Below are 24,641 nucleotides of genomic sequence, written 5' to 3'. Positions count from 1 at the left end.
CAACTTTCAACGAATTGTAACACCATAGTTGTTTTTCGCGTAAATCCATCACGTATAAGACCCAATGCTTTTCAGATTGCCATAGTGTAGGAATCAATATCTGCAAATAGATCGAAAAAATGATGTTAGCACTTGTTATGCTGTAATATTGCACTCTAGGTTTGTTTGCTTACCTTTTCACTTGACAAAAGGTCTCTGCAGTGATTACCGTTAACCCAATAAGGTATGCCGTCTTGAAATCCACTAGAGTATGGCAAACAGCGTAAGATAGTCTGCAAACCCAAACATTGCTAACACTAACGATAACATACGAATCAATTGGACTAAATCAATAACGGAAAACAACATAAAATAAAACCGATATACCATGAAATACGGGCTTACGACGCTTACAGTTTGGCTTGGTGCGCTGCTTTTAATATAACTGACGAAATCAGATATAGTCTGTTTGCAGCAAATATGTTGTTGTTAACGGACGTACACATGGCTTACGTATATAGACAACTGCTACTAGTTTCATACTAACAAAATTACTGATCATGTTGTATTGTGCGAATTCACTCTGCATTCTGTTGATGTCCTCCAGGAGCGATTGACTAAGTTTTCGCCCAACTTCATCGGTGGATGTTCGACTGAAATGAATGCGGACATTGCAACGAACGATATTGAAATTACATTATACAGTACACAAAACACAAATCGCAAAAAACGGCATGAAACAAATGGATTTTGATGAAAATGTAGATGATGTGTAGACAATATACCCATGATTCGCCATTGTTGGTCGTGTAGCTGTCTTCGTCTGTGTAAGTTTGTATGTTGGAGGACGAATCACCTGGTTTATGAAGGAACCGTCGGTTTGATTGTTGCTGGTTCACGAAGTAGAAGACAAACACAGCTTCTAGTACTCGTGCGACTATTTATGACCTAAAAGATGTACTGCTCAACCAACATGATCAATGAATAATGTACGACAAATCAAACATTTATTGTTATCCGTTGTAACTGAGTAATTTGACTTCATATTTGCTGCATGGCGATTTGTGGTTATCGTTGAATAGAGATTTGTGCAGCAATACTCGGCCTTTGTAAAGGGTGTTAGTCAACGCCGATTTGCGGTGTTAAACGATACTAGTATAAATTGATAATGAACGTTTGTTCATAATAACCCCACGGATCTAAAAAAAACCCACGGGTTGAACCACATAGCGATTGTGAGAAATTGTGGAGTACCACTCAAACTTGCACTTCTACTGTTAAAGCGAACAAAGTTCCCCCTGTACCAGATGAAGAGGTTGACTTACCTCTTAAGAAATGAAGTGAGGAAGAGAAAAGACACATTGAGTAGCCTTTTATTTATAATATATGGATACAACATTTCACAGAATAACAATAATGATTTCAAAAGGCAATTGGAGGTGTCATAGGAATCTCGTGTGGGCTATTAATTTAGTTGTCATGCCTCTTTGCATGCCCCGATCTCCACAATGCCGGATTTGTTTTTGCGTTTATAGTCATTTGTCACTGACGACTTGCGGTCCGTGGTTGGATTTGCTTAAATCGATAGATAGCGATTTTTTGCTTCTGCATGAAGTCGATTGATGACATCACTGTATGGCGATTTGTGGTTATCGTTGATTAGCGATATGTGGCATCGCAGCATAGCGATTTGATGGTATTGTTCGACTGTCGATCTAAGCGCGATGACAAAGGTTGTTCAAGTAAGCTTTTTTGGGGCATTGACCAAGGTTGTGCTTCATTTTTTGATCCAAGTTGGCTTTCAACCGCGCAGGTGATAGCATACTTAGATCATAAAATGGAACACAACCTTGCTCATTGGCCGAAAAAAGCTTACTTAAACAACCTTTGTCATCCCGCTTTGATCGACATTCGAACAATACACTCAAATCACTACGTTGCGATGCCACATATCGCTAATCAACGATAATCACAAATCGCCATACAGTGATGTCATCGATCGACTTCCTGCAGAAGCAAAAAATCGCTATCTATCGATTTAAGCAAATCCAACCACGGACCGCAAGTCGTCAGTGACAAATGACTATAAACGCAAAAACAAATCCGGCATTGTGGAGATCGGGGCATGCAAAGAGGCATGACAACTAAATTAATAGCCTACACGAGATTCCTGTGTCCCATACCTATCTGTCGAATGCATCAGAGCTTGTCATGAAAGAGAAAATATTAGACACTGAATTAAGTTTCACAAGAAATGCATACCTCCTCGCAACATTGATTACATACCAAAAGACTTGTAAAACTGTAGCGATCGTTGCCGGAAATCTGGTCGGGAGGAATGTAGGTTTGAACGTTTGGTGGTACTTCGGCATGGTATTGCTGCATGATGGACATTACACGAGTTAGCTATTTGACAAGCTTCATGCAATGGGAAGCAATATAATGTTTTACATACCTGTTCATTGCAAGGGCCTTGTTGTTTTTTATTACAGGTAGGTTGTTTCTTAATCCTCTTCTTGCCAACCAATTCTACTGCACCCTTTGCCCTCCGACGACTGCGATCAGAGGCAGGTTTTCTTTTGATACCCTTCGCTTCATGAATATGTCCATCATAATCAACAACGTTTACTACTGACTTGTTGAAGATAATGTTTACGCTTCGGTGCAACTTCTCAGAAGTGTCAAGCAAAACATGATTTTGACCTACGCTTTTCGATCCCATTATCTTCGTCTGGTATTCATTCGCTGCAACGGACTTAATGTGAATTAACTCCACGTTTTCAAGTAACTCCGTTGCAGCTTTTCTCATACATGCATAGCCTTCTTCACTTCTCGATGCCAAATCAGCAACATGCATGAATGACCTACACAGTTGTTGGTAACGGGAGGCTATGTGGCACTTCTCGTCAACACCAGATTTACTCGCATTGTCCATAACGAGCATTTCAATCTTCGCGCGTCTGGTCCATCTTCGCATTACGTAAGACTCAGGTATTTCTTGTATCTTCTCTTGATTGAGTGCCTTTAATGCATGACAGCATAGAATGCCTTTGAATTCATACATTTTGCACGAACATTCTACCCTTCCGTTGTCAACATTGTACGTGACATGTGCTTCTTGCCTTTCCTGATGCTTTTCGCCCTGACAAAAAATATGGTATTTGTGCATATTCTCGGTTTGCACGAGTCCTTCTATTTTGCAATTCATGACATGCAACACCTCTTTCTTGATCCATTCAAATACAGTTAATGTATACAGAGCTGCAGGTCGCATCAATATTTCCATGCCAAAAGTTTGAGGTCGTGTATTGGAGCATTTCACGTCTTGTTCAAGCTCATTTTGTCTTAGACCGTCTACAAATAATTCATATTGTTCCATGAAACGAAACATTGTTAAACATGAATACAGAGTTTTCTTTAGGGTGGCATGCATAGATTCGGCTCTTTGTGTGCTTATCATACCTGCACAAAAGTATTGTCTTTCATATGCCAATGCCCACTTCTCTTTTTCTGCATATAAATTTTGTAACCACAGACAGTCAGTAAGGTCGTATGTCTTAATCATTTTGTCCCAATCTGACTTAAAAGTGACCTCGTCTACGCTATGAAGTACACACCTTGTAAACGTTTTGTCAAACCCTGTATTCTGATTAAATATGTGTCCTATGTTCTTTGCTGCATTTTGAAAGATATGCCACAAACATAGGCGATGATGTGTATCTGGCCACACATGAAGCACTGCAGCCGCATTTGCATGATCACCATCTGTAAGTACAGTTTCAGGATGCTTCCCGTTCATTGCCTGTGTAAATACTCTAAACAACCACTCAAAGCTTTCCTTGGCCTGGTCATACACAAAAGCACCGCCTAATATACAACTCTGTGCGTGATGGTTCACTCCCACAAACTGCGCAAATGGCCACTATTCAATATTAATCTTTACTGTAGTATCAAACACAAGCACATCATTGAAGCATTCATAATCTACTCTAGACTTTGAATCTGCCCAAAACATATTCACAGCATATCCATCTTCGTCCACTTGCATTGCACTAAAGAAACCATATTCATTGCTTGATTTATTCTGTAAGTAGCGAACCAAACAACATATTTCTCCGTTCTTCATGTTATTTGTCCTCTTCCTTCTCAAGTGGTTTCTTAGATCCAAAGGAGTGAATGACACATTTTCGCGACCACCATCTATGCGGGTAAACAAATTGTATGTCTTCCTTGGTGCAATGCTGGCGCTATCGGCTATTTCAGCCATTGCAGCATGCGCTACAGTTACTTTACGATGTGACCTTAGCATAGCAGTCATAAATGATGCAGATAAATCATGATTATGATCACTGATTAAAGTACGCACGACAAATTTCCCATTCAGATGTCTTCTCAAAACCAATCTCGCCTGACATCCACATCTTGATTCTGGCATGCTCCTTGTTGGATTTCTCATTGATTTCTTCCAACCTTGCTTGGAACAGACATATGTCTTTCTAACCAAGACACCCTATGCATTTTTTGACCAAGAAAACCTTCTCACACTGAAGCCAACTTTTAAGGCATAATCATTGTAAAATTTATATGCATCTTCCTCGTTATTAAACTGCATTCCTTCTACAAGAACATAGTCACGTGTAATTCCATGTACATTCCCAGTTCCTACGGTATCAAAATCTACCTCATTATTGAATTGCATTTCTTCTCCTGGAACATTCAAGTCAAGTGTACTTCCGTGTACATTCCCGAGGCCTACACTTTTATTATGTGCACTGTCATCAAAATCTACCTCATTATTGAATTGCATTTCTTCTCCTGGAACATTCAAGTCAAGTGTACTTTCGTGTACATTCCCGGGGCCTACACTTTTATTATGTGCACTGTCATCAAAATCTACCTCATTATTGAATTGCATTTCTTCTCCTAGAAGATTCAAGTCAAGTGTACTTCCATGTACATTCCTGGGGCCTACACTTTTATTATGTGCACTATCATGGTAGTCTAACTCATCATTGAATTGCATTTCTTCCGCTGAAACATTCAAGTCAAGAGTGGGTCTAATGCCTGCACCCTTCTTTTCATGTGCATTGTTAGTGCAGATGTTCAATACTTCAGTTGCGTCATAAGTATAGATATTTAATTCTCTAGATCTTTCAATGGATTCAGCTACATCGTTTTTATTACAACCTGATGATAAGCTCAACAATGTTTTAAGCAATATATCAATTTGTGTTTTGCAGCAAAATAGCAAACAAATCGATATAAACTAACAAAACAGGAGTCTGTTACTAATACAGCGGTTTGAGATACAATGCATACGATGAATGAATGTAGGATACTTGATGGGGTAGAGGCCCTTCCTAGCATCTGCAAACAAGCATTCTTGTCAATAGGTCCCAGCGTCTTACAAATATCGATAAGTTTCCAACCTTCGTAAGAACAAGATCTACCTGCAATAACCAAACAATGCCTTAATGGCACACAAGACGACATGCCTTCTTCATCGATCGCATGATGAGATGAAAAGCTACTCACGCTGCCTTAATGGCACTGGTTGGAATGTTTGTGCATCATTGCTTTCTTCGATAATGCCTAACAACAACGACAAATAAAATAAGACAGTGGAATGTTTTGTAAGCAATATATCAATTTGCGTTAGCAAGCGGCATAGCTTTACTACGATTTAATCAGGATTCATATAACAACAGATACCACTAGGGTTAAGCAAGTCAAAGCAACGATTTAATGCATGACAGTATCAAATCAAGTGTAGTTTGATGTTTGCTTATACTGAGCATCGACTTATCGCTTACCATGCCAATAAAATACACATGTCGTACATGTGTGTTGACGATAACGCTCTCATAATATCCACGAGGGTCTAAAGCGAGTTCAATAGAAGTCGCTGAGAGAGCAGCGATATGCATGCGAAAATCGACCCGCCATTCGTGTAACGATGTGTTTCTGCATCCACATGTTTTCAAAGTCTGTGTACAAATATCTTACAAATACATATTACATGAAATATAATATCTTACACAAACGATATGTATGTATAGCGATTTGTAAGATATTGAAAATCGATGCGGCAGTTCAGCATAATAACTTACAACTCGACGATACAAAACCATACTATCTAAAAGGTTGATAAATATATCGCACAATAAATTACAAATCGATAAGGAAGAACTTGAGCATAATAGCAAACAAATCGATATTAACTAACAAAAATGTATCTCACAAAAACGGGAGTCTGTTACTAATACATCTGTTTGAGATACAATGCATACGATGAATGAATGTAGGATACCTGATGGGGTAGAGGCCCTTTCTATCATCTGCAAACAAGCATTCTTGTCAATAGGTCACAACGTCTTACAAATATCGTATGTATAGCGATTTGTAAGATATTGGCAGTTCAGTATAATAACTTACAACTCGACGATACAAAACCATACTATCTAAAAGGTCGATAAATATATCGCACAATAAATTACAAATCGATAAGAAAGAACTTGAGCATAATAGCAAACAAATCGATATTAACTAACAAAAATGTATCTCACAAAAATGGGAGTCTGTTACTAATACAGTGGTTTGAGATACAATGCATACGATGAATGAATATAGGATACCTGATGGGGTAGAGGCCCTTCCTAGCATCTGCAAACAAGCATTCTTGTTAATAGGTCCCAGCGTCTTACAAATATCGATAAGTTTCCAACCTTCGTAAGAACAAGATCTACCTGCAATAACCAAACAATGCCTTAATGGCACACAAGACGACATGCCTTCTTCATCGATTGCATGATGAGATGAAAAGCTACTCACGTTGCCTTAATGGCACTGGAAGGAATGTTTGTGATCATTGCTTTCTACCATGATGCCTAACGACAGCAAAAATGAAGAGAAGACACTGGAATGTTTTGTAACGCAAGGCAGACACGAGAAGGCGACAGTGTGTTGTACAATAGGATAAAAAACAAGGCGGAAAGCTAGACTGGAGACGAAGGCAAAGTTTTGGTTGATAATGGGAGCAACTGTTACAGCAGATGGCGCAGGAGTTTAATGAATAGGGAACGTCTCCACTTTAAATGGTTAACATCAAACTTTCTGGATGGAGGACTTTTTTGTCTTTTTATCGACCCGTCGTTTCACAACTTTTGAATGAAGGATATTTTTGTCATTTCCTCGAACCGTCATTTCAGGGCAGGAAAAGCAAGTAAGGGTGATTAAGTCTTTGCAACAGCACCAGAGTCTTATGCAAAGTTATGTCAACATACACGGGAATACGAGCCCCATGTGCATGAATACGTGGCGCTCATTCGATCCCCCGAACACAGACGTGGGATTCAGTGAATCATCGGGGGCGAACATACACCACCCTCTCAAGTTTCTTCAACCCCCTTGAATAAATTATTGATTGCTTGAACGTGAGGCACGCTAGATTGTCTGGGGTGATGCAACATCTCCGACAGTTGAATATTAAACGCTCTAGATATCCTCAAGGCATTGTAAATGTTGATCGAGAGTCAATCTATCTTAGGGATGTCAATGGGTCAGGTTTATCTTGGATACCCTACCTAACTAGGATCCATATTTCTGGATTTGGCAGAAAACAAGTAAACCCACAATGTTTTGACGGGTTTGGGTTTGCCTTGTTAAAACCCAACCTGGATCAGATCCAAGTATCATAACTGGTACAAATGATCTGGTCCAATTTGGAGCAAAAGGTTGGCCTCTAAGTGGAACTTTCTCTGTTTATGACGTTCTATAGGCAGATCAAACTAAGCTTAGGATTGAAGAAATTGAGATGGAGTGATATGTCAAATCACAAACTTAACTTTGATTCGCAATCATCACCATCCCTAACAGAGATCAACGGACAATGGCTACTAATGATGATGTCACATGTGCTTTAGGGTGGCCCAAATTCATTTTTTTTTTTGCAAAATAGGATAGGAGGGTACGAAATATTCTAAATCAATAAAACTATTTTTATATTTTAATAGTAAAAATCTATTTTTATTAAAATAATATTAAAAATATTAATAAAGATACTAAAATAATATCCATACTTGTCAGTGTACATGTCCCTGTGTTCCAGCATGTCACAAAGGACACTCACCCAAGATTTGGGGTGGCAAAACCTGACACGACCTGCCAACCTGCCTTTTAGGCGTGTTCGGGTTTGGCTTAAACTAACCTGTTTATTAAACAGACGGGTTCGTATTAGGGGTATGCCAACCCGGCTGACCCGTTTAATAAATGGGTTAGGCGGGCGGGTCAACCCGTTTACCCGAACCTGACCCACCCACTAACATGTTTACCCGACACCAACCCGCCCGCTAACCCGCCAACCTATTTACCCCACTCAACCCGCTTATTAAATGGGTTGGCAGGTCATGTCGGGTTACTCGTTTAATAAATGGGTCAGGTTTGTGTTTGCCACAACTGACCAGTTTATTAAACGGGTCGGGTTCGGGTTGAGGTATGCTGACCTGCCAACCCGCCAACCCGACCCGATTGCCACCCCTACCCAAGATGGTGTGTCTCTATGACAGCCTTCTTAATTCATTTTTTAACCCTTTTTCGAATTTATAGTCCGAAGAAACTACACCTGGTACAAAGACCTGGTGGTGCTGACTTAGCCTGCCATAAATAGGGTCGAACTCATAGGCTAGGACCCTTTCTCAGGAGGCCTATGCTACGTGTTGCGTAGAAAGGTGATGCTTATAGGAATCGAACCTTGACTGACCATCTAGCAGCCAAGGCCCCATTCCACTATGACAAGCCCCCTTGGGGGCTGGCCCATGGTCGGTGAACGAATATAATTGAATATCCATTATGAAACAAACACACCATTACTAGATTCCAATCCTCAACATAAAGATCCAAATGTGCATTTGTCTTGTAATCTTATTTGTTAAATCGGATTTTTTTTTTTAGATTCTTATCAAATTCTGATCAGTAATTAGGTTGGATCTAATTCGTAATCCAATCAAATTATGATCTTATTACATTTTTTACATGTAAAAAAAAAACTTAGCTTTTATTGTTCTTTACTAGATACATTTTTACCACGTGCTTTGACTGTGGAGTATTTGAATTTGAATTCAGATTTGGAAGTAGATTGTTTATTTTTTTAATCAAATTTATATTAAACATGATCCAACCCATATTCAATCTATTTCCTGCCCTATCCCATGGATGACCATCTCATACATTATGCACGTCAACATAGATGCATTGGACACAAATATGATGTGGATTTGAGAACCAAATATGTAATTTTTATTAAAGTCGGACACAAAGACGCACATTTTTTTATTTTCAAATTTCAATATAAAAAATACAATGTTAGTAAAAATGGCATAAAAAAATGTTTATTAATATCTAAAATTTTAAAAATATTAGAACTGTGTCGTGTGTAGTCTTTTAGTCATCTAGACCAATGTTGTGAGTATCGTATCGGCCCAAAAATAATAAAAAATTATTATGTGACACATGTTAAAACTATTAAAATAATTTAAAAAATAATATTTAAAATAATATTTTTTTTATTTATTAAAAATTAGCTGAATCGGCCCGATAGTGTATAAAAATACTGCCAGTATGATGCGTATCTGCCAATAAGCACTGATACAGATAACATTGCTCTAGACAGCGCCCATGCCCATGTGAAATAAGGAGGCGAGAGTAGACAATATGCCAAAACACAAGGGATAGTGATGATTTCAAAAGTGCGGATCAAGTGAGAGCGATCGGGTTGGCGTAGTGGGGTAGGGCAGCTTGGCTGCTAGACGGGCAGTCATGGTTTGATTCCCATGGGTGTTGCCCTTATGCACAAGCCAATGCGTAGCATAGGCCCTGGGGGCAGGGGTCATAGCCTCAGAGTTTTATGCTGCTGGTACGAGGACCGTAGGTATGGCATCCTGAGCCAGCACGATTAGGTCTTTGTGCAGGTACGTTTTTTTTGGGTTATAAATCTCCAAAAAGTGAGAGCGACCTATGATGGATTACATCGTAAGTCACCCTAATGCCATTCAATCCATGCCATGAACAACGTTCAAAACCATTGTTACAATCATAATTAGCAATATGTGAAACGACAAAAAATCGTTAAATATTTAATATGTTATTTGGAAGGTTTCACATTTAAATAGACTGATTAAAAAAAATAGCATAAAAAAAACGGATCACAACAAAATCAGCAAACAATAGATACAGGTTTAATTCGGTTTTAATTTTATAAAATGGGGGAAAAACACATTTAAATAGTTGGCTTAAAAAAAACAACAAGAAAAAAATGGGTCACAAAAAAATCAGCAAACAATACATACAGGTTTAATTCGGTTTTAATTTTATAAAATGGGGAAAAAACATATATATATATATATATATATATATATATGAGTTTTTTATGAAAAATAAGTTAGGATATAAGAACAATGAGATTCAGATTCAAGAATCATTATGCCAATGCTAGATCTGACACAACTAGATCTGTAATTGAGTTTTTTTTTCTTGAAAAATATTTTGTTTAAATATAAACTTTTGTGTTCTAAACAGTTCACTCAAAAGAACAAGTTTTTTCGCCAATCTTTTGAAAATGACAGAGTTTCAGTAGTTTTTTTTTTCAATTTTAAATTTTAATTGAAAAGAATGTGTTTTAAATTATGTTTTGCTAACTATGTTGGTCTTTGTATCCCCTAGATAAATGAGATGTAGAATTTTTCTGCACTGTAAACAGCAAAGGACACCATGTTATATCCTTTAAACGAGGATGAAGCAAACCCAAAAGATATGAACGAGGGGTTATCCTTCCAAAATTGTTCTGCAATCAGTCCAGACACAGCAAACAGCTTCACTTAGTGACACCATGCTCGGCCAGTCAATTGCATACAATAAATCTGCACATGATTTCCAAACAATCAAACCAGCATCTCCCAATCCAGAGACTACTTCATCATGATACGATTTATTTCTGAGTTTTCAAATGTACCAACAGACCACATGAAACATGATATCCCAACAAGCCTTCACCCACGGGATATCAAACATAGAACACATCCACCAGTTGAGCTCCTGAATAATTTCAGAATGGGAAACTCTACGTTTCTTAAAGGAAGAGCAAACATGTTTCCAAATGGATTGAGCCATCACACACAAAAAAAGTAAAGGTTTGGTGTCTTCTCACATTTAAAGCATAGAGGGCATCTGTTGGGCAGGGAGACACCATTGTTTTTTAATTGGTCTTAAGTAGTCTACCACTGCAAGCTAGATAAACAGCCCAGGATGCCCTAGGCAGTACATTCTTCCCTCATACTTGCATAAACCAGTCCTAAGTGTTAAGCTCCTAAATTGATTTTGATGATTACAAAACTTTTTCAACCACTAATTATTAGTTTTCAAGTGTGTAGCAAGTTAATAGTACTTACATTGATTGTTATGAGGATTATAATTCTCTTGAAAAGTGAAATAAAATCACTATGTTTCAAGGAAGACTTGCAAAGAAAATACATATAATTATAAGGAAGAAGTATCAACCCTTGAGCAGCAAGAGTAGACCCCTGAATTTCTTAAGAAATCAACTCTAAAGTCACATCAAATAAGGCACAAAAGAGTTGACCCTTGTAAAAGCTTAAAAGTCATGTTTTAATATTTTGTGAGTCGACCCTCAGGCAACCGAATGCATGTTATTTGACTATGCAATAAAAGAGTCGACCCTCCACATGAAAAGTCTACCCTCGAAGAAAACAAGCCCTCAGAGAAAAAGACTTGATCCTCGAAAAGGAAAAGTTGACTCATGTGATAAGCCTAAATCTTACTACATGTTAAAGAGTTGACCCCTAGAATGATGAGTCGACTCTTGGGCAAAAAAAAATAGTCGATCCCAGGGCATAACGAATGAATTTTAACTGTATTCTAGCCATTAGATAAATAACAACTTCGACCCAACGGCTCTCCAATGTTTATATTTCATCCTCTGCTATAAAATGAAGATGAAATTGTGCTTTGAAAGTCAAAGATATCATACTCATTTAAGTTCATCAAAGATTCAAAGCTTTCAAGATTCAAGCTCTTCAAAGATCTCCAACAACGAACTATCTTGAATCTTTTCATTTGTGTTGGATATATTTTAGGCATTCTGCCTTGGGTTTATTTCACTCTTGTATGCAAATCATGTATTGTAAAAGAGTGACTTGCTTTCAACCTATTTTTTTTATACGCTCTAGGGTAGAGCTATTGTGAGTCAAAAAAATTCATGTTGTGGTTTCACAAGGATGTGAAACAGTTGTATTGGTTACTAACATCATCAAGCTAGTGGTTTTAGTGGATTAAGATTGTGGTTGAGAGGACGTAGGCTGACATTGGCCGAACCTTTATACATTTGGTGTCTTGAATTATCTTCTTCTCCCTATCTCTTGCAAATTCTTGTGTGTAGCAAAAATTTTAAAAACTCAATTCACATTTCACTTGGGTGGTTCATCATATTGGCACTCAACAATTTGCATCAGAGCCCGACTTCTTCATTAATGACTTCACCATTCAAAGAAGAAGATATCTATGGCAAACATTGTAGGAACTCCTCTTGGTTAATGAACTTAATCCATCTGACCTTTTCTATAAGATGGTTCAAATTATTACTATTGAAAAATTAGGATGAACATCTTTATTCAATCTATTGACTGTGAGGTGTATATTGACTATGAGGTGTATACGGTTATTATGAATAAACCATTCAAACTAACTTAGGTGGATGAGTAAAACCAAATCTGATTTTAAAAAACTAACCATCAATGCTAAAGCTATGAATTTATTATTTTGTACTCTTGATGCTAATGAATTTAATCGTATGTCTATTTGTAGAAGCACTAAGAAAAATATAGGACAAGCTTGAAATCACCCACGAATGAACTACTCAAGTGAAGCAATTGAAAATAAATATGGTGGTACATGATTATGAACTCTTTAAAATGAAACTCGAAGAAACAATATTTGAAATGTTCACAATATTTACCAACATTATCAACGGATTAAAAGCTCTTGGAAAAAAATACTCAAGCCCAGAGTTGGTGAATAAGGTACTTCTGTCTCTTTTCAAAGCTTGGAGCCCGAAAATAACAGCTATTGAAGAAGCAAAGGTCCTTAACAAGTTATCTTTGGATGAACTCATGGGTTCTCTAATAACTCATGAAATCTCCTTAAAAAGAGAGGAGAATGAAACCAAGACAAGAAGAAAGAAGGCATTTGCCTTAAAAGCTAAGTCATAAAATTTCCTTGAATCAAGTAGTGAAGAAAGAAAATGAGAGTGAAGATGAAGAATTTGCCATGATGTCAAGAAAGTTTAGAAAATTTCTTAGACGTCAAAAGAAGGGCAAAGGAAGCAATAGAGGATTCACTAAGAAATTATCACCCCACAAGAAGCAAGCTAAAGAAAAAATCATTTGTTTTGAGTGTAAGAAACCAAAGCATATTAGGATAAATTATCCTTTATTAAAAAAAAAACAATTAAAATAAAGAAAAGAAAAAATGCAAGAAAGTTATGATGGCTACTTGGAGTGATAAAGATGACTCATCATTCGATGAAAGTGTGCATGAAGTATCAAACATATGTTTCATGGTCAACAAGAATGACCATGAGGAGGTAATTGATCCCGATCACTCTTTCTTTTCCTTTGATGACCTCAAGAAAAATGTTCAAAAGCTAACTAAACTCAATGAAAACTTGCAAGGTGAAGTAAATAACTTAATGATAGAGAAAATTAATTTTTATAACAAAAATAAATTGCTTGATAAAGAAATTATTGATTTGAACGAATATCTTGAAAGTAATGCTTGGGTATCAAAAGGGGGTGTTTCAAACGGAAGGGATAGGATATACTCCTAAAAATGATTCTTTCATAAAAAATAATATATGTGCTAACAATACATTTTGCAAATCTAAACTATCTAGTACTCCTTTTGTCACTTGTAATTTTTGTTGAAAAAAGGGACATGCGTATAAGGCATATTGGTTCCAGAAAAATGGTCACAAAGGGAAAACAATGTGGGTTCTTAAAAATCAAATTAAACTATAGACTAACACTGATGAACCCAAACACATTTGGGTAAAAAAAAACATGCACTTGAACTTATTTCTCTTGTAGGTATGCCTTGGAGTCAAGGATAATAGTGATGTTTGGATCTTGGATAGCGAATGCTCAAGGCATGTGACCAGGGATAAATCCTACTTCAAATCTCTTATCAAGCAAGACAGTGGATTAGTTGTCTATGGAGACAATGAGAGAGAAAACTCATTGGGGTAGAAACCATGGGTAATGAAAGCTCCACCATTATTTGGAATGTATTTTATATATACAGTCTTAAACACAATTAGACAACTGTGTGAAAAAGGACATAAAATATACTTTGATGAATTACATTCTAAAGTAATAGATAAAATATCTAATATTGTGAAACTTCATAGAAATCACCTTAGAAATGTGTAGGTCAATAAATTAGAAAATTGCATGAGAAAACTGTATGTCTAACATCTAATGGAAAGGATGATTGTTGGCTTTGACATAGAAGGTTACGATATGCTAACGCTAGTGTTATATCCAAGTTAATCAAGCAAGATTTAGTTAATGGTTTGCCTAGACTGCATGTTACTTTAGATAAAATATATGATGCATGTGCAAAAGGTAAACACACTAAATCCTCTTTCAAATAAAAAAATGGTGTCTCTACCTCTAGACTATTAGAGCTTCTTCATATGGTTCTCTTTGGTCCAATTGGGATTAGTAGTCTTGGTGAAAAAAGGTTTGGCTTTGTAAATGTTGATAATTTTTTGCGTTTCACTTGGGTTATTCTTCTTGCTAACAAAAATGATGCATTAAATAAGTTTATTAAATTGTGTAAATGCATTCAATTAGAAAATGGTTATTCAATTACAAATATTAAAAACACTCATTGTGAAGAATTTTAAAATTTAGAGTTCGCAAAGTTTTATGATGAGAATTGATTCTCCCATAATTTTTTGGCACTTATAAAACTCCTCCACAAAATGGAGTTGTTGAAAGGAGAAATAAGACCTTAGAAGAAATTATTAAAATTATGCTTTGTGAAAATAATCTTCCACGGTATTTTTAGGCCAAAGTTGTAAACACATCATGCTATATTATAAATAGGGCTATGATAAGGCCTATCCTTAAAAAGACATTATATGAGCTTTACAAGAGAAGGAAGGAAACCTAACATTTTATATTTCAAACCAATTGGTTGCAAATGTTTTATTTTGAACAATGGTAAAGATAATTTGGACAAGTTTGATGCCAAAAGTGACAAAGATATATTTTTTGGATACTCATTGTCTTCTTAAGTTTGTAAAATCTTTAATAAAAGAACTCTTATTATTGAAAAATTAATTCATATTATATTTGATTAATCAAACCACTATTCAAATAAGAACATTATTGATGATGAGATAGGTATTTTTGAAAGCAAGGAGGAAAGTAAAAACATGAATCAAGATAAGAATAGACAAGTAGATATAAGGCATCCAACACAATGATCTTTCTAAGGAATGGTGGTATGCCAAGAATCATCCAAAGGAAAACATTCTTGGTAATCCTAATGAAGGGGGTAAGAACTCGACTTAATTTTAATAATGTGAGCATGTTTCTTGCTTTTGTTTCTTAAATATAACCTAAATCTATTGATGTTGCCCTTAATGATGAATCATGGATAATAGTTATGCAAAAGGAACTTAATCAATTTGAAAGAAGTGATGTTTGAGACTTAGTTTCTAGACCTAAAGATCATCATGTCATTGGGATAAAATGGATATAGAAACAAACTTGATGAATCCAGTGAAATAATTAGAAATATGGCTAGACTTGTTGCTTAAGGATATAGCAAAAAAGAAGGAATTGACTTTGATGAAATGTATGAATTGGTAGCTAGATTAGATGTAATTAGAATGTTATTAGCTTTTACATGTATTCTAGACTTTAAATTATATCAAATGGATGTCAAAAGAGTATTTTTAAATATATTTATCAAAGAAGAAGTATATATAGAACAACCCTTTATTTTTTAAGATCTTTATTTTTTAAACCACGTTTTTAAATTAAAGAAAACTCTTTATAGTTTGAAACAAGTCTCTCGTGCTTGGTATGAAAGACTTAGTACAATTTTGATAAATCAAGGATTTGCAAAAGGTCAAGTAAATGCCACTCTCATCATAAAAAAGAATGAACATGACAAGTTAATAGTTCAAATTTATATAAATAATATTATTTTTTGTGCTACTAATGATGCTATGAGTAAACAATTTTATAAACTTATGCAAGAAGAATTTAAAATGAGCATGATGGAAGAATTAAGCTTCTTCTTTAGACTTCATATTAAACAAAACAAAAAAAGTATCTTTATTTGTCAAACTAAGTACATAAGGGAATTACTTAAGAAATACGGATTGCATGACTAAAAAAGAAGGTCAACTCCTATGTCTACATCTATAAAATTAGAAAATGATGAAAAAGATAAGTCTATCAACCTCAAACTCTAGATAGGCGTGATAGATTCATTATTATATTTGATGGCTAGTAGACCAAACATTCTATTTAGTGTGCTTATGTGCAAGATATCAAAGCAATCATAAATAATCTCATCTAAGTGTTGTTAAGAGAATATTTAGATACCTATTGGACATCTTGGACTTAAGTCTTTGGTATCGAAAAGGATATCATTGTGAACTTACGACTTTGATGCAGACTATGCTGGATGTAAGACAGATAGAAAGAGTACAAATGAAACATGTCAATTTCTTGGGTTGTGCTTGATCTCTTGGTCTTCTAAGAAACAACACTCCGTGACATTATATACCACCGAAGACGAATATGTGGTCACCAGTAGTTATTGTGCTCAAATATTATGGCTTATGCATCAATTGCATGATTTTGATATTAATTTAGATCATATACCTCTTTATTGTGATAATACTAGTGCAATGAATTTCTCAAAAAATCCAATCCAACATTCTAGATCAAAGCATATAGAAGTAAGACATCATTTCATTAGAGATCATGTCGGTAAAGGTGATATAAAACTATAGTTTGTTGACATTGACAAGTAATTGGTGGATATCTTTACAAAACCTTTAAGTGAAGAAAGATTTTTCACAATAGAAGAGAGTTTGGTATGTACAATTGTTCTTGAGTTGCTATATGAATGCTTATTCCTAGATATAGGCACTTTAATGGAAAAAAAATTGTCTTAAAATTGCTTAAACCATATTGTTGATTTGAATGTAAAATATTTTGTAAGGATATTTGACGAATCTCTGATCATTGTCTCAATTCATTAGGATTTGTCTTAAGTTTTTTCAAATCTCGAGACTTAAGTATGCTTGAGTCGACTCCTTCACGAAGAAGAGTCGACTCCCTATCAGAATCTCACATTATTAAACATCAAAATTGTTTTTAAGCCTTGAGAGTTGACTCGTCTACCGTAAGTGTCGACTTTGCCTTACCTATTGTTGACCAAATATTTTTTTGGCACTCAAACTCCTCACGCGAGTTGGCTCCTCTAACTCAAGAGTTGACCCATTAGTGACCTATTTAAGCAAAGGGCCAACCCTTCTCCATCCTTTTGAGTTATTTTTCTCTTGTTTAATACTCTCTCACCCAAACTGTGTTTAGGACACAATCAACCCCTAACTGACTCAGTGCCTCATCCTCTACTACGAGCAAAAAATCCTCCGTCCAGCGTGTGCATCTATTTTATCACAACCTTCTAACAAAGCCCTTGTAGTTTTCCCAAAAATGATGAAGAAAATCCTTGTAAACAAGAGGAATATGACCTCTTCCTCCTCTAGGGATCCAACCGAGGAACAAGAAAACCGATCAAAGCATGCTCAAGACACCCCAGCTCCTTCACTGGAGTTTAACCAAAGGTATTTTCCCAACAAAGCGTGTCAAACCTCTTATGAACAAAAGTTTAGAGAAAGAAGGGCATTGAACAACAAGGTGGTAGATTGTGAGTTTATGGACAAATTTTCTCTTCCATTAAGAGAAAAGTTTGATATAATGGGCTGAACAGAGTTCCTATCTTTCAAATGTCACACTTACCTCATTCTAATAGATCATTTTTATGCAAACATGAAGATATCCAGTAATGGTTTTTTTATGTTCGTTAAGGGGAAAGAGATTGTCATTAACAATGATGTTTTGAGTGGTGTCATGCACATCCTTGATAGGGGATTGGACAATATAGACAAGTTTAAGCGAAGTGGAGTTGAAGTAGTGAAGTTTATTACTAAAAACTCCTCTGCATCTGATATAGAAACCTTGGTAGCCAACAAATTGAGACTAGATTACCGCTTAATCCACTACATTGTCATCACTATCCTTTTTCTGATCAGTGGTAAGCTTGTAGGTATATCCAATCTCCAACTGATGTTTATGAACTACATCATTAGAGGCCATTGCCTAAATTCGCTAGAATTTATTCTGCAACACATGATCAATGCCTTCAATCACATAGGACCTCTTCCTTATGGCTCCATGATCGCAAAGATTTTGAAACTTTATAAAGTTCTTTTGTCAGGAGAAAAAGCCCAAAAGTTGGGGCACTAAGATGTGTTTGATTCAGGTACCCTACATAGGATGTGGTACACCTGGGAAAGAAATCAGTGGATCTCTAAAAGAAAACCTTCAGGGGGAGAATACATCTTCTGATGATGAAGTTCATGCTTCTAACACTGCTTTCACCCCTACATCCGCTTCTACACCATCAACCTCCAAAACTAAGAGGACACCATAATAGGTGAAAGAGGAAAAAGATGACTTTTGGAGATCACAATTTGGCTCTTATACATTCAAAGAAGTCCGTGTTGTAAGGGCTGATCTATCCAAAGTAAAGAAACTAGTGGTTGAAACACGAGATCATATGTTTGATATGGAAAATCATATGAATGAGTTCCAACTTGAGATCAGGAAAGCCCTTGCACACATCAGTCAACTGTGCCAGATGCCTCCTCCTTAAGGTGTCTTGTCTATCACATTTAGACTTTAGTTTCCTTTTTTTGTCGTTAACAAGTCACTCTTTTGGCAAACTACACTCTTTATGACATGTATTCAGTGACCTTATACTGTCTATTTTGTAATCTTCCCTAGAAAACATTATATGAATTTAAGATATTTTATATTTGCTCTTACATGATTAGATGATTAATCTTTTCAATGATTGTCAAAACATGAGAAGAGATGGTAAAAATATAAGCATAATGAAAATATTAGAAGCATAATGCATTACTATAAAGTATAAGGCATAACTATATATAATTGTATATTAGAAGAATTATTATGTGTAGGTAGTTTTCTTGTGTGCACATTCTCTTTGCTTATACATATTTTTTTGTAGTTAGTTTTCTTCTGTGCATATTCTCTTTAATTACGCATAACTTTTTGCATTAATTTTAAGAAAGTTTTGTCATCATAAAAAAGGGGAAATTGTTAAGCACCTAGATTGATTTTGATGATTACAAAACTTTTTCATGGACTAATTATTGGATCTCAAGTGTGAAAAAGTTAATACTACTTGCATTGATTGTTATGAGGATAAAAATTCTCTTAAAAAGTGATATAAGATCACCATGTTTCAATGAAGACTTGCAAAAAAATACACATAGTTATAAGGAAGAAGTGTCAACCCTTGAGCAGTATGAGTTGACCCCTGATTTTTTTCAGAAATCAACTCCAAAGTCTCATCAAATAAGGCACAAAAGAGTGGACCCTTAAACAAAAGAGTCAACCCTTAAATAAAAGAGTCGACCCTTATAAAAGCTTAAAAGTCGTGTTTTAATGTTTTGTGAGTCGACCCTTAGGCAACCGAATGCATGTGATTTGGCTGTGCACTAAAAGAGTCAACCATTCATATAAAATGTTGACCCTCTGAGAAAAAGAGTTGACCCTCGAAAATGAAGAGTCGACCCTCAAAAATGAAGAGTGGACTCTTGTGATAAGCCTAAGTCTTACTACGTGTTAAAATGTAGACCCCCAAAATGAAGAGTCGACTCTTGGGCAAAAAAAAGAGTCGACCTCTGAAAGATCAAAGTCAACCCTAGGGCATAACAGATGGATTTTAATGTGCTTCTAGCCATTAGATAAAGAACTTCGACCCAACGGCTCTCCAACATTCAATTTTATCCTCTGCTATAAAATAAAGATGGAACAATGCTTTGAAAGTAAGAGAGATCATACTCCTTTAATTTCATCAAAGATTCAAAGCTTTCAAGATTCAAGCTTTTCAAAGATCTCCAACAACGAGCTATCTTGAATCTCTTTAGATCGACCTATACATCGAGTAAGTATATGTAGACGCAACACAATTCTAAATCCTTTTATGTTCTATACGTGCATACATGGTTCGGTAATATAAGTATTTATGGTTTGCAAATGATTTGATCTGAAGTTGCGAAGAGAAGATTCACATCTCACTGTTGCAGAAGTATAAAAAGAACGTGAAACTAAGTTTGTGAAATGGTTGAAAGAGTTGGTAAGGACGCTCACATAAATTATGTACTTGTAAACAACACTAACTTACTTAATTGGTCGTGATCACAATCATTGTTTATGTTTGTAGGTCCGCCATGGTGATGTTAAAGTTCAAGGAATATATGATTTACAAAATGGTCTGACCAAAGTTGTGTAATGTTACAACGGGTACATCGTAAATGGTTATCGATTCCATACAAAAGACTACGGTATAAACAAATCAACGATGAATAGTGGCGTGTGTGTCAAGGGTAGCAGCTACGATGAAAATGAACATGATTACTATGATGTTATAGAGGAAATAATGGAGTTGACTTACTTAGGTATAAATAATAGGGTAACTTTATTCAAGTGTCATTGGTTTGATCCAACTACAACAAGAGTCGACAAAGCCTCAGGCATTGTGGAGGTGAATCATAAATCAAGGTTTGGAACATATGGATCATTCATATTAGCCTCGCAAGCTCAACAAGTTTATTATACTTCATATCCGAGTACAAAAAAGTCAAATAAAAATAAATGATGGGCAGTTTGAAAGGTGAAGTCCAAACTATACCCTGAATATGATCAGTTACAGGAAGACAAGTTAACTGAAGAGTGTGATTACTATCAATCAGATGATATCTATGACTTCTCTTATGGTCACGATATTGCGCATGATATGCATGTCATATCTCCATTGGTCGATGAAACATTCATAGAAGAATGTGATCCAAATGATATACCAAGTGGATGGGCAAACAATGAAGAAGAAGATGAAGAAGATGATGATGAAGAAGAATATGAAAGTCAAACAAGTGATGAGAAAGAACTCTTGAGCTAGTGAGCAAAATCTTGTAATACAAACCTATATTTGAATGTATTCCAATGTTTTGAATGTATTGCATTACTTGATGTGAATGATTTGAATTATTTAAATGTATAAAAATTTGTGACAATGATTTGAATGTATTGCAATACTTGATGTGATTGATTTGAATTATTTGAATGTATTACAATACTTGATGTGAATGATTTGAATATATTGCAATACTTGATGTGAATGATTTGAATGTATTGCAATACTTGATGTGAATGATTTGCAGGTATTCCAATGATTTGAATGTATTGCAATACTTGATTTGAATTATTTGAATGTATTGAAATGTATTACAATGATTTGAATGATTTGCAGGTATTCCAATGATTTGAATGTATTGCAATACTTGATTTGAATTATTTGAATGTATTGAAATGTATTGCAATGATTTGAATGATTTGCAAGTATTCCAATGATTTGAATGATTTAAATATATTGTAATACTTGATTTAAATTATTTGAATGTATTGCAATGATTTGAATGTATTGCAATACTTGATTTGAATTATTTGAATGTATTAAAATGTATTGCAATGATTTGAATGATTTGTAGGTATTCCAATGATTTGAATGTATTACAATACTTGATTTGAATTATTTGAATGTATTGAAATACTTGATGTGAATGATTTGAAACAATTTGAATGTATTGCATGTCATTTTTTATTTGTTAGAATATGGTTCGTGTAGCTTACAGTGGTCGTTCATCCAGTAGTAGCCAGTCTCAGTCTTCATCTTCACGGGCTCCTTTGATAGGTATATCATTTAACTAATTGGATGCTTGATTAGTTGAAATGCACATTCTAAGAATTTCTAACATATTTTTTACAGATGATGTTTCGCCTGTACATGACCCACCTACACCAGTTGATCATACAAGTCAGGAGCCAACACAGGATGCAGGGTCTTCTCAGTCTGGCACAAGAAGACTTATTTGAATAGTGTGTATCGATAATCGACCGTAAGTATTTCGTTTTCACTTATTACATATCTTATAAATATTGTATATTGATATTTACTATGTATCAATTCATATGCAGCACGAGGTTCGAGTTATAAGAAGTAGTACGCAATATTAGAAATTCACTACTTCAGCATCTACCAAGACCGATCGCTCAATGGAAAGAGTATCCAAAAGAGGTGATAGACAAATTGTGGTCATCATTCACGGTATAGAGTTGTTTATCATAGTTAATGTATTTCATATTTAATTATTTGTTATAGTTATGTCTACTAACTTTCTGAAAATATTTGTAGGCTTTTAATCGCTTTGCGACTACGATGGAGGAACATGATGCAATGAAGGTGTGGTAGAAGGTAGCTGCCAATCAATTTGTAGACATGTTGCACAATATGAAGACTACAACAAGAAAAGCATCTGGGGGGACAGATGATCCACTGCAGTGGAAGAGCCATGGACCTCCTACTATTAGGTTAGAAGTTTGAGATGCAATGTATGACAAGTGGGCTGGGGATGCATTTCAAAACCGCTCAGCGAAGGCTGCACAAAATCGAGCAAAAATGCTGGAAGCCCATCTACACACAAGTGGATATAAGACTTTTGGGAGCCACCTGAAGAAAATGATAACTCATCAATATATAAACAAATCAATTTTATAAGTATTGTTGCAAACCTGTTAACTAAATCTTTTATTATTTCACTTCGCAGGAAGTAGAAAAAGGAGGCATTGTGCCATACAAGGATGTGTTTGTTCAAACATATAAACGTAAGAGCACGAAAGAGTTCGTATAGGAGAAGGCGAGAATGACAACGGTATGTATGTATTATATTAATAATCATTGTAATATACAAGTTATCATAAACATTGTAATTCTTAATTATTAATTCATACTGTAAACATTATTTTGTAGGAGTCATACGAGCAACAAATGATAGAGCGATATGGCGATGACTCTACTCAGCATCCGCCTTTTGATCCTACAGCATGGGTGACTGCAACAAGTGAACCCAAAAAGGGTGGTGTGTTCGGGTTTGGGAGTAATATGAACACCTCACCAGTCGTTACTTCCTCCAGTCACGGCTTAGAGACTTCTCCCGTCAACATCAGCTTCAAGCATCCGACTGATTCTTGGGATGATGTACGCCAGATCGTTAAGGACACAATGCGTGACTACTTCTATGAAACAATTGCCGACGTTCTCCAGGATGTGTTTAACAGTTTTTTGCAGAACAGAGGAGCTTCGTTTGTAGGTGTCTCTCAGGTATGAAAGTTTCATGTGATGTATTGCATGTCGTTAGATTTCATATAATTTTGATTGCCTTAACTTAGGTGCATTGCATATAATTTATTTCAGTATATTTTGTTTATCAATAATGACCTTTTATATAATGTTTAAGTATAATATTTTTATTGCCTTAGAACACATATGAGCATGCTAGAATCACATATATAGTTTTTTTACTGCCTTTGAACATATATGAGCACGATAGAATCACATATACAATTTTTTTACTGTCTTAGAATACATATAAGCATGATAGAATCACATATATAGTTTTTTGACTGCCTTAGAGCACATATGAGCATGGTAGAATCACATATACAGTTTTTTTGACTGCCTTAGAGCACATATGAGCATGATATAATCACATGTATAGTTTTTTGCCTACCTTAGAACACATATGAGCATGATAGAATCACATATAAAATTTTTTGACAGCCTTAGAGCACATATGAGCATGATAGAATCACATATACAATTTTTTTGACTACCTTAGAACACATATGAGCATGATATAATCACATATACAGTTTTTTGACTGCCTTAGAACACATATGAGCATGATAGAATCACATATACAGTTTTTTGACTGCCTTAGAGCACATATGAGCATGATAGAATCACATATGTAGTTTTTTTTACTGCCTTAGAACACATATGAGCATGATATAATCACATATACAATTTTTTGACTGCCTTAGAACACATATGAGCATGATAGAATCACATATAAGGTTTTTTGAATGCCTTAGAGCACATATGAGCATAATGGAATCACGTATAAAATTTTTTTTTACTGCCTTAGAACACATATGAGCATGATATAATCACATATACAATTTTTTGACTGCCTTAGAACACATATGAGCATGATAGAATAACATATATAGTTTTTTTACTGCCTTTGAACTATATGAGCACGATAGAATCACATATACAATTTTTTACTGCCTTAGAACACATATGAGCATGAAATAATCACATATACAATTTTTTGCCTGCCTTAGAACATA

This window comes from Nuphar pumila, chromosome 8 (assembly GCF_984573655.1).
Source record: "Nuphar pumila chromosome 8, dmNupPumi1.hap1.1, whole genome shotgun sequence".
NCBI lineage: Eukaryota > Viridiplantae > Streptophyta > Magnoliopsida > Nymphaeales > Nymphaeaceae > Nuphar > Nuphar pumila.
The sequence above is the reverse complement of the archived record's forward strand: the minus strand, read 5'-3'. Positions refer to the sequence as shown.